Below are 11,362 nucleotides of genomic sequence, written 5' to 3' on the forward strand. Positions count from 1 at the left end.
GACAGTATACACAATTTTCATATAACTGCATGTAATAGATAGGGTTGGGCGAATGTGTTTATATCCGAATTTGAATGTTAGAACGAATGTTATTGTAGAAATTCGATTTACATAATAGAATGTTGATAAGATGAATATTCTTAAAAATTCAATGTTTGAATGTTATTTACAGTTTTCGAATGTCACATTTGAATTGGAATGTCACATTCGAATTCGAATGTTACATTTGAATATCACATTCGAATTCGAATATTACATTTATAAAACACAATTGTAGACAAGAAACAGTATTTCGAATGTCACATTTGAATCGAATATCACATTCGAATCGAATGTCACATTCGAATTCGAATATTACATTTATAAAACACAGTATTAGACTAGAAATACTATTTCGAATTCGAATGTCACATTCGAATCGAATATCACATTCGAATCGAATATCACATTTAAAACACAGTATTTGACTAGAAATACTATTTCAAATTCGAATGTGACATTCGAATTCGAATGTAGCATTCAAATTCGAATATTACATTTATTAAACACAGTTGTAGACTAGAAATATTATTTCAAATTTGAATGTCACATTCAAATTCGAATGTCACATTCAAATTTGAATATTACATTTCGAAATTGAATGAATACATAGCTAAACATTCTATTATTCGAACGAATATTTTCGAATTTTATTGAAAAATTCGAAAATGAAAATTCGAAAATAGAATGTTAGAATGTTAATTCTAAAATTCGATTAGAACGAACAAATGTATCAAAATTCGTTTTAAATTTCGAATTTTTAGAAACATTCACCCATCCCTAGTAATAGACACTACTGTAAAGAAGAATATGCACAAATACTGATCTAAAAATCCAGTATAAAACCTTTTAAAAACTTACTTAGAAGCTTCCAGTTTAGCACTGTTGATGAGGTTAGGCTGGGACACCAACTGAAAGGGGCTGAGAAAGCAGGAAGAGCAGACCCTCCCCCTCCCCTGCATATGAGAAGACCCAATACACAAAAAGGAGCAAGCAGGAATTTGTAGACTTGAGTCTACATCTGATACTTTGGGGCTTGGTTAAGGTCCTAAAATCAGCACAATGTTATTAAAAAAATAAGCAAAACTATACATTCGTACAAAAACACGCCCAAATGGGCTATATAAATAGGTCATCTTCAAAACACAAAGAAAAATCTAGTGTACAATGCCCCTTTAACAAAGTAAGATTGTTAAAAAGTTTGCAAAAAATCTTAAGAGCTTAACAGCAGAGGTCATTCAGGTACATTCATGAATTCACACAATCAATAGCATCCCCTATTCTTTAAAGGGTTAAAAACCAAACGTTTACAAAGAAGTACATTTTTCACATATTCTTTGTTGTGCTCAAGATAAGAAGAAAGAAAAATAAAATTGTAGACAATTATTACTACCACCCCCAGTTTAGCAACACCAAAATATTTAGGCTCTGGAACCACCCCACGACGGTTTCACGATATGTCACAATCCACCATTCGAGATCTCATATTTTAAAAAAGTGAGTTTAAACTTACTATTTGTTTGACAAATCTCAGAAATGTATAGTTCAGAAATGTCATCATCTCGCACTAACTTACAATAACTAAAAACTTTCAATAAGATATATTTAAAGGGACATGAAACCCACAATTTTCTTTCATGATTCAAATAGAGCATACAATTTTAAACAACTTTCCAATTTACTTCTATTATCAAATCTGTTTCATTTTCTTGCTATCCTTTGTTGAAGGAGCAGCAATGCACTACTAGGAGCTAGCTATATGCATTGGGTGAGCCAATGTAAAAGGCAAATATGTGAAACCACCAATCAGCAGTCAGCTCCCAGTAGTGTATTTCTGCTCTGAGCCTATTACTCCAATAAAAATATAAATAGCAAGTGATAAATGACTCACTGCTAAAGAGTGACAAAGATTGCAAAAGAGCTATAATTCATTTATTTATATAAACGGCTTACAAAAACATCACAGAAACAATGAAATCTCTATGCATATAAAACATTAATGTTCCTGAGTAATAAAGTTGCACACAAAGCTGTTACCTGAAGATGGAGAGTACTGGAAACTAAATAAAGAGTATATAGTAACAGCAACAATGTCAAAGCTCTTTTACCAAATTTAGGAGGCCCCTCCTCCGGTTGTCTATAATGGAAACCACTCAACACTGCCTGAGTTGGCGGATTGTGTATTTCTCCATGAGGGAGCCCCACCTGTATAATTACTGGCACATCTCTCATTGACAACTTCAGACAAGACAGGATGCACCTACATTTCAGCAAAATCCCTTGTAAAACTTTGTATTTTATCTAAGGGCTTGTCATTTTGCCCTTCTAATGAATTAGATACATTTGATTGGAGATTTAAATTTATTTGCACAGAAATGTATTTAAAAAAAATATCTAGAAGGATAGGGAGACCCTAAATAAATGTATATTGTTGTTAAATGAGCATGGAGCAGAAAATGAGGATATATTTCTACTGAAAACACAAATAAAACATATTGTCCCACCCTGGAATTGAACCTGAGACCTCAGCTTCTTAGGCTATTTATTTTTCTATGTTCTATCCTTGCATTTGCAGCTGCAGGGAATTCTCAATTACTCTCTGGTTATATAAACCCAGCCCTTTCTAGCAGTCATTCAGAGTGTGCTGTGAAATTCTATTTGTATTGCTCTCTGTTGCAGACTTGGATTTGGATTATGGACTCTGCTTTTTCTCTGCCCCTTTGTACTTCATTGGACATTCTATTTACTTTGATCTCAGAATTGGACTTTGATTACACTTTGCTTTAACCTCTTGTACCTCGCTGGATTGTTTGCCTTTCTGTTGCTGTCCTGTTTTGTCCTTGAATATGCTCAAGCCTGACCCCTTGTGACTGTTACCTACACTATATTGTATTCTTTACCAGTACAATTTTTCCTTGCTAAGTATCTCCAGATTTATATAGTACTGTACAGTTTGGACTGCATCCAGAGCTTTAGACTGGTTGTTACTCCTATTTCCAGGCTGGTTATTACTCCTATTTCCACCTTAATCTCTGGGTTACTCCGTGCTGTACCTATACTTTGTGTGGGTATTGTGCTTAACTCCCTGCCTCTCCACTTAATACTGAGGCAGGCGTGACACCTACATCTACACATATGCCTCCATTATTTATGGTTTCCAAGTGTTTAAACTTTCATGAGGTATGTGGAAAGTGAGATAAAAACAAATAGGATTCACAGGAGTAGTGAAGGACAATTTAAATAAATGAGAGAGGTATGTATTGAGTGAACTAATAAACAGAAACGATCTGGTTATTAAACCATCAGATAAGAGAGTAAAGGATTAGTACTTTATATGTAAGTGAATTAAAAAGGCAACTTGATGACACCCTATAATATGAGTCAGTTAAGAGATCAGATATTGATGGTTCCTGAAATAAACTCCTGTATGTTTTGAATGAAGCTTTAAGAGAAGGTTTAATTACAAATAAGGAGCATGATAGTATGTATAAACGTTTCCTGTTATTCCTAACTTTTATTGTATTCTGAAACTACATCAAATTTACAAACACCTCCTGTGAGACCTCATTTTGAGCATAGGAAGTTAAACTGAGGGCATAAGTAGATATGTGGATTACTTCTTACGTCTTTTTTTTGCTATCTCTGTCCTATGTCCAAGACACTAATGATGTTCTCCACAGACTATACAATGTAAACGTTGATGGAAATATTTTACTGGGAACATTGGATGTTGAGTCAATGTATTCTTCCATTCCTCAACATGTAGGATTGCAAGCGGTGAGATACTTTTTAGTGCTAAGATGCAATGACTATCAACAACATACTTCATTTGCTCTGAAAATTCTTGATTATTTTCTCAGTAATAACATCTTTATTTTTGATGGAAGGTCTAAAAAACAACTCAACAACTAACAAAGGTCCAGCAGTGGGTGCTATGTGTGCACCAACCTATGCTTCCCTACACCTTGACTATTGAAAGCTACAAGGATTGTTCCTTCGATTTGAAGAATAGATGATTTCACAGGTACTACTGTGGATCAGGTTTGTTGATGATGATATACTTATATTGTGGGATGGGAGTAAAGATGAAGTAAAAGCATTTGTTGAACACCTTAATCAAAATGCATATCATATCTTCTTGATCTATGAAGTAAGTGCAGAAGTAAAAACTTTCTTTGATCTTAAAAAACAAACAAAAAAACAAACATAATAATACCCTTTTAACTGATATTTATAGAAAAGAAACATCTACAGTCTGTTGCATGATGATAGCCACCCTCTAAAAAGTTTAAAAGATAGCATCCCAGTCGGGGAAGTTCCTACGACTTAAAAAGCACTCCACACAGACAGCCTTTGAGAGACAAGTGAAGGAATTAGCAGTACATTTTAAACAGAGAGGCTATTCAAACATAAAAATTAGAAGAGCCTGGACATGAGCAGGAAAACATTGAGAAGAGATTTGATGTATGGCCATAAGTCTAATATGTTCAATGGATAAACCAGATAAAGTTGATTAACAAATATAACTGCCCTTTGGGGGAAAAAGTACATGTTATTCTGCAAAATAATTGGTCACTTGTTCTTTCTGGCAACTCTTTTTGCAGAATAATATCTGAATTTCCCCTAGTGACAGCTAGAAGAACTCCCAAGTTGTTGGACCAATTGGTTCATACTGAATTTAAATAAAAACTGCACAAAATTGGTTAGAACTTAGAAGCCAAACAAGTGAGAGTAGGTTGTCAACATTGTGGCAACTGTACTTCCTGTGGTCATGTGAGAAAGACAAGAATGCTCCATATTATTAAAATCAAACAATGAATTACGTGCACTCAAGAGTGATATATTTACTAACTTGCTCATCTCCAATGTACTATGCAGACAAAACAAGGAGAGAGTTAAAAGAAAGGATCAGAGAACATAGAAGTGGCATTAAAAATTAGAACATGGATAGTCCGGTAGTGAGACATTTATTGAAACTCATAACTCAAACTTGTTATACCTTCCAGTGACCTGTACTGATCATGTAGCACCAGTAAGATGATTGGACAACCTTGATAAATTGCTCCTACAACATGAAACAAAGTGGATATATCGGTTGGGCACTTTATCACTGAGTGAGCTAAATGAGAAAATTGAATTTGCAAGTTTCTTGTAATACATGTATCTGTGTACTTTAATTAAGAGGTTTTTGTAAGAAATTGATTATACGAGCATGTACTGTATACGTTATATTGATATATATACATTTTGAATGCCATATATTTAATTGCTTGTAATTCTGTATGATATTTGATGTCCATCTTGAGGGAATGGTCAATTACAAAAATGTACAAACTATTGGAAGTTCTAAAGAGCAGGCAAAAATCAAGGTAATTATTCAACAAATACTCTATTGATCATAGGGCAGAAATAATGGAGGAGATCATTATTTTGATGAAAGGTAGAGAATTCCAGTAGAGTAACCCTTAAAGGGACACTAAACCCACATTTTTTTCTTTCATATTTCAGATAGAGCATGAAATTTTAAGCAACTTTCTAATTTACTCCTATTATCAATGTTTCTCCGTTCTCTTGCCATCTTTTTTTAAAAAGCAGGAATGTAAAGCTTAGCAGCCAGCCCATTTTAGGTTCAGCACCATGGATAGCTCTTGCTTATTGGTGGTTGACATTTAGCCACCAATAAGCAAGCATAACCCAGGTTCTCAACAAAAAATGGGCCTGCTCCTATGCATTACATTCCTGCTTTTTAAATAAAGATAGCAAGAGAATGAAGAAAACATGATAATAGGAGTAAATTAGAAAATTGCATGCTTTATCTGAATAATGAAAGAAAAGATTTGGGTTTTGTGTCCCTTTAAGGGAGTTAGATGGTGGCCTTCTATACATGTATAACTTTTTTAAAGCTAAAAAGCGACGAAAGTATAATATTGTTTGCAATCAAGACATTTTTTAGAGAGCACTTGAATTTCTAGAGGGTGTGCTGGAACTTTATTTGCTGAAGCCCCCACAAACGGTGATTTGACTGTTTGTTTTTTTTACATGCTTTGTGCTCTTCATAGAACAAGCAGATAGGTACCACTGCATCCTTGCTTTATAGATGCACATTTGGATTTAGACAAATGGGAAAAAACAACTATATTTTTGTTATTCAATTTTATTGTGTTATCTTGAAAAAAACTGTGATTGATGTCTCTTTAAAGGGACAGTCTACTTGAAAATTATTTTTGTTTTAAAAGATAGATAATCCCTTTATTACCCATTTCCCAGTTTTTCATAACCAACACTGTGATATTAATACACATATTACCTCTGTGATTGCCTTGAATCTAAGCGTCTGCAGATTGCCCACTTATCTCAGTACTTTTGACAGATTTGCATTTTAGCCAATCAGTGCTGACTCCTAAATAACTCCATTAGAGTGAGCACAATGTTATCTATATGACACACACGCACTGACTGTGAAAAACTGTCAAAATGCCATGATATAAGAGGTGGTTTTCAACTGTTTAGAAATCAGTTTGAGCCTACCTAGATTTAGCTTTCAAAAAAGAATACCAAGAGAACAAAGCAAATTTGATGATAAAAGTAAATTGGAAAGTGGTTTAAAATGTCATACCCTGTTTGAACCATGAAAGTTTATTTTGACGAGACTGTCCCTAAAAAAAAACTAACAAAGGTGTATGACAAAAAAAAAGCTTGACTTGCAGTTGAAACCTTTACTCTAAAGTGGAAAAAGGCTTCAAACTTACACCATCACTATTGAATAAAATCCCTGTTAACCCCTTCGTGACCAGACCACTGGGGCATTTGCATTTCTGCGGTGTTTGTGTTTAGCTGTAATTTTCCTCTTACTCATTTACTGTACCCACACATATTATATACCGTTTTCTCACCACTAAATGGAATTTCTAAAGATGCCATTATTTTCATCATATCTTTTAATTTACTATAAAAAAATATATAAAATATGAGAAAAAAATGGAAAAAAACACACTTTTTCTAAATTTGACCCCCAAACTCTGTTACACATCTACAACCACCAAAACACACCCATGCTAAATAGTTTCTAAATTTTGTCCTGACTCCTGAGTTTAGAATACCCAATGTTTACATGTTCTTTGCTTTTTTTTGCAAGTTATAGGGCAATAGGTACAAGTAGCACTTTGCTATTTCCAAACATCTTTTTTTCAAAATTTGCGATAGTTACACTGGAACACTGATATCTGTCTGGAATTCCTGAATATCCCTTGACATGTACATATTTTTTTTCAGAAGACATCCCAAAGTATTGATCTAGGCCCATTTTGGAATATTTCATGACACCATTTCACCGCCATATGCGATCAAATAAAAAAAATTGCTCACTTTTTCACAAATTTTTTCACAAACTTTAGGTTTCTCACTGAAATTATTTACAAACAGCTTGTGCAATTATGACACAAATGGTTGTAAATGCTTCTCTGGGATCCCCTTTGTTCAAAAATAGCAGACATATATTGCTTTGGTGTTGCTTTTTGGTAATTAGAAGGCCGCTAAATTCCACTGCGCACCACACATGTATTATGCCCAGCAGTGAAGGGGTTAATTAGGGAGCTTGTAGGGAGCTTGTAGGGTTAAACTTAGCTTTAGTGTAGTGTAGTAGACAACCCAAAGTATTGATCTAGGCCCATTTTGGTATATTTCATGTTACCATTTCACCGCCAAATGCTATTAAATAAAAAAAAATGTTCACTTTTTCACTAACTTTTTCACAAATTTTAGGTTTCTCATTGAAATGATTTACAAACAGCTTGTGTAATTATGGCACAAATGTTTGTAAATGCTTCTCTGGGATCCCCTTTGTTTAAAAATAGCAGACATTTATGGCTTTGACATTGCTTTTCGGTAATTTGAAGGCCGCTCTCTCTGCATCAGTGGGGTAAAAAGGGTTTTGCAGAGATGCCTGAATATCGAGGCATTACTGCAATACCCAGGAAGCAAGTGGGAGCGATCAGGATCACTTCCAGAGCTTCAAACCCCAGAGGACGTGCCAGGTACGTCCTTGGTCGTTAAGGTGTTTTTTTTGTAGGATGTTCCTGGCACGTCCTCGGTTGCTAAGGGGGTAAAGGGACACTGAACCCAAATTTTTTCTTTTGTGATTCAGATAGAGCATGCAATTTTAAGCAACTTTCTAATGTACTCCTATTATCAAATTGTCTTCATTCTCTTGGTATCTTTATTTGAAATGCAAGAATGTAAGTTTAGATTCCGGCCCATTTATGGTGAACAACCTGGGTTGTTCTTGCTGATTGTGGATAAATTCACCCACCAATAAACAAGTGCTGTCCAGAGTTCTGAACATTTTTTTTTAGCTTAGATTCCTTCTTTTTCATATAAAGATAGCAAGAGAATGAAGAAAAATTGATAATAGGAGTAAATTAGAAAGTTGTTTAAAATTGCATGCTCTATCTGAATCACAAAAGAAAAAAATTTGGGTTCAATGTCCCTTTAATTGCTTGATTCCTGTGTCAGTCACTAAGTATGCAAACTTTATTTTTGTTCTTGGACAGTCTTAAAGGGACATAAAACACAATTTTTTTCTTTCACTATTTTGATAAGCAGGAGAGGGAAGGGGATTCCATAGTCCTGGAGGACTTCCCAAGCGACTTTGACGAGCAAGGACCCGGAACGTCTAGCGGATCCCGAGGGGTGACGGCTGGCCAGGTGGGGTGCTTGGATGCTCTGGCACAGCTTTTAAGTTCTATCTCCCCACCTAGGGGGGTAGAGAGAGCAGGGATGCTGGGTTATCAGCCAGAGAGAGGAGTGGGGTCAGCAGGGTTGGAGGTAAGGAAGTAGTGACAGATTCTTCTCCTGTTGTTCCCGTGCAGGTGGAGAGAGGGAGTCAGAGGAGGACCTCAACCACTCGCAGGCCATCTGCAGGGCCCCCGAGGGGCAGATCCCAGTCCCCAGTTTCTAGGAGAGGAGGGGGAGATGATCATCTTTCGTCTACGTGGGCGCGGTTGGAGAGGACTTCGAGAGGCAGGAGCAGTGACAGAAGCCGCTATTCCCGAATGGGGAGGAGTTCGCCAGTGAGGTGGTGGGAGTCATCAGTGAGGCGCAGAAGGACTGGGAGTGTACCAGCTACACAGGAGCCGGGAAGGGTGGTGAAACAGCGTTCGGGAGCCGGGACACAGGACAGGTGAGGCACCTTTACAGGTGGGAGGGACTATTGCCTAAGACGTTCGCTAATTTGTCTTGAGCATTTTGCATATTCGTGAGTGTGATGACTGAGAAGTTCCCGGATCAGGGTCCAGTGCTATTCTGTTATTTGGATGAGATTTCTGTGGCTTATCGGACGTATGGGAACATGGCCTAGTGGCAATACGACAAGCATTTCCGGCAGAGGATAGCAGTCTGGCCTGACATGAGATGGGATGAGAGGGATATGGGGATATGGCTGGAGATCATGACCCCATTGCGGGGACAGCCCTTTAGTTTCAGCGGGCCGGCCGGGGCGACCAACTCGAACGGGTCAGCGGTGGCCATCCGAAAAGGGCTCTGCTTCCAGTTTAATGAGGACCAATGCCGTTTTGGGACAGCGTGCAAATACAAGCATGAATGCTCTGGATGCAGAGGCGTCCATTCCTACTCAAAGTGCTTTAGGAAGGGCAGGGCCGGAGCCAAACCAGGGGAGGTGGGTATTCCGGGCGCTGACGCCAGTGGACATCAAAAAGATGGTGCCATGGTTAGAACGGTACGCTAGGGTAAGGGGTAAAAAAGAGGATGCAGAGTTGTTGTTAATAGGGTTTAGTTCAGGTTTTAGGATCCCTTTTGGGCAGCACGAGGGGAGTTTGGCTCAGGGGAATTTGAGATCAGCAAAGGATTTCCCGGGTGTGTTGAGGAATAAGTTGGCCACGGAGGTGAGTTTGGGTCACATGGCTGGGCCGTTCCAGGAACTACCGTTACGGAACCTTAGGCTGTCACCTCTTGGGGTGGTCCCCAAAAAGGTGCCTGGCCAGTTTCAGATGATACATCACCTGTCGTATCCGAAAGGGACTTCGGTAAATGAGGGGATTGACCCGAACGTGGTGGCAGTGCAGTATGCTTCATTTGATGATGCAGTGGACTTGGTGAGGAAGGCGGGGCAGGGGGCCTTACTGGACAAATTCGATATTGAATCGGCTTTCAGATTGCTACCAGTCCACCCGACTTGCCACCATTTGTTGGGGTGTAGGTTTGAAGGGGAGTATTGTGTGGACCTTTGTTTGCCCATGGGGTGTTCTATTTCCTGTTCTTATTTTGAAAAGTTTAGTTGCTTTGTTGAGTGGGTCGTTAGGCAAGTGTCGGGATGTAGTTCATTAGTACACTATCTGGATGATTTCTTATTTGTTGGCCCCCGGGCTCCCGGGTTTGTGAGGATCTGATGTTGACTTTTAAAAGGATGGCAAGGGAGTTTGGCATCCCGGTGGCGAGCGACAAGACTGAAGGGCCGATGGTGTAACTAAGCTTCCTGGGGATCCAGATTGATTTGGTAAGTATGGAGTGCAGCCTCCCGATCAAGAAGGTAATCGACTTAAGGGAGACGTTGCGAAGGACCTTGTCCAAAAGAAAGTTGACCCTGAGGGAGGTGCAGTAGATGTTGGGTAAGTTGAATTTCGTATGCAGGATCATCCCGGTGGGATGCAGCTTTAGCCTTTTTGCGTACGTTTTTGGGTTGGGAAGATATTACAAAATTCTTTCTGGTTAGAATGTCAGCTAAGCAGCTAGTTAGGAGAGTGTTCTCTGGGGACGCTAGGTGACCCGTGAAATTTTCCGTTACAGAAGGTGGTGGAGGCATTGACGGATGTATGTATGGATAGTTATGAGGTGTCCCTGTTCAGATTGGCATTTGTTCTTGCCTTTTTTGCTGCTTTCCATGTCTCAGAGGTCGTGGGGGCCACCAGGCGGGACGTAGGGGGGATCCAAATGGGTGACATGTTTGCCAGGGATGGCAGGCTGTTCCTGTGGTTGCGGAAGTCGAAGACGGATCAAATGGGGAAGGGGAAGGTGATCCGGCTGGCGGCCATAGGGGGGACTTGTTGCCCCATTATGTCTTATCTGAATTTTCTACAAGTTTGGTGGGGTGGAGGGGCCCCATTACTGATACATGCAAATGGAGACACTCTGTCTCAGTTCCAATTTGTGGCAGTGATGAGGAAAGTGTTGTCAGGGCTGGGGCTGCCTGTCGCAGAATTTGGTTCCCATTCCTTTCGGATAGGTGCTGCTACTGAGGCAAGAATGCTTGAATGTCTGATGATAGAATTAAGGGGATTGGCAGGTGGGCTTCGGATAGATTTAAATCATA

The 11,362-nt window shown here is 38.6% G+C and overlaps 1 protein-coding gene across 1 annotated transcript in view; it reads right to left on the reverse strand.

The window, feature by feature from the left end:
* Positions 1–11,362, reverse strand: part of LRRTM4 (leucine rich repeat transmembrane neuronal 4) — a 975,428-nt gene that overhangs the window by 488,956 nt on the left and 475,110 nt on the right. The window lies entirely within an intron of this gene.

Source organism: Bombina bombina, chromosome 6, assembly GCF_027579735.1.
Source record: "Bombina bombina isolate aBomBom1 chromosome 6, aBomBom1.pri, whole genome shotgun sequence".
NCBI lineage: Eukaryota > Metazoa > Chordata > Amphibia > Anura > Bombinatoridae > Bombina > Bombina bombina.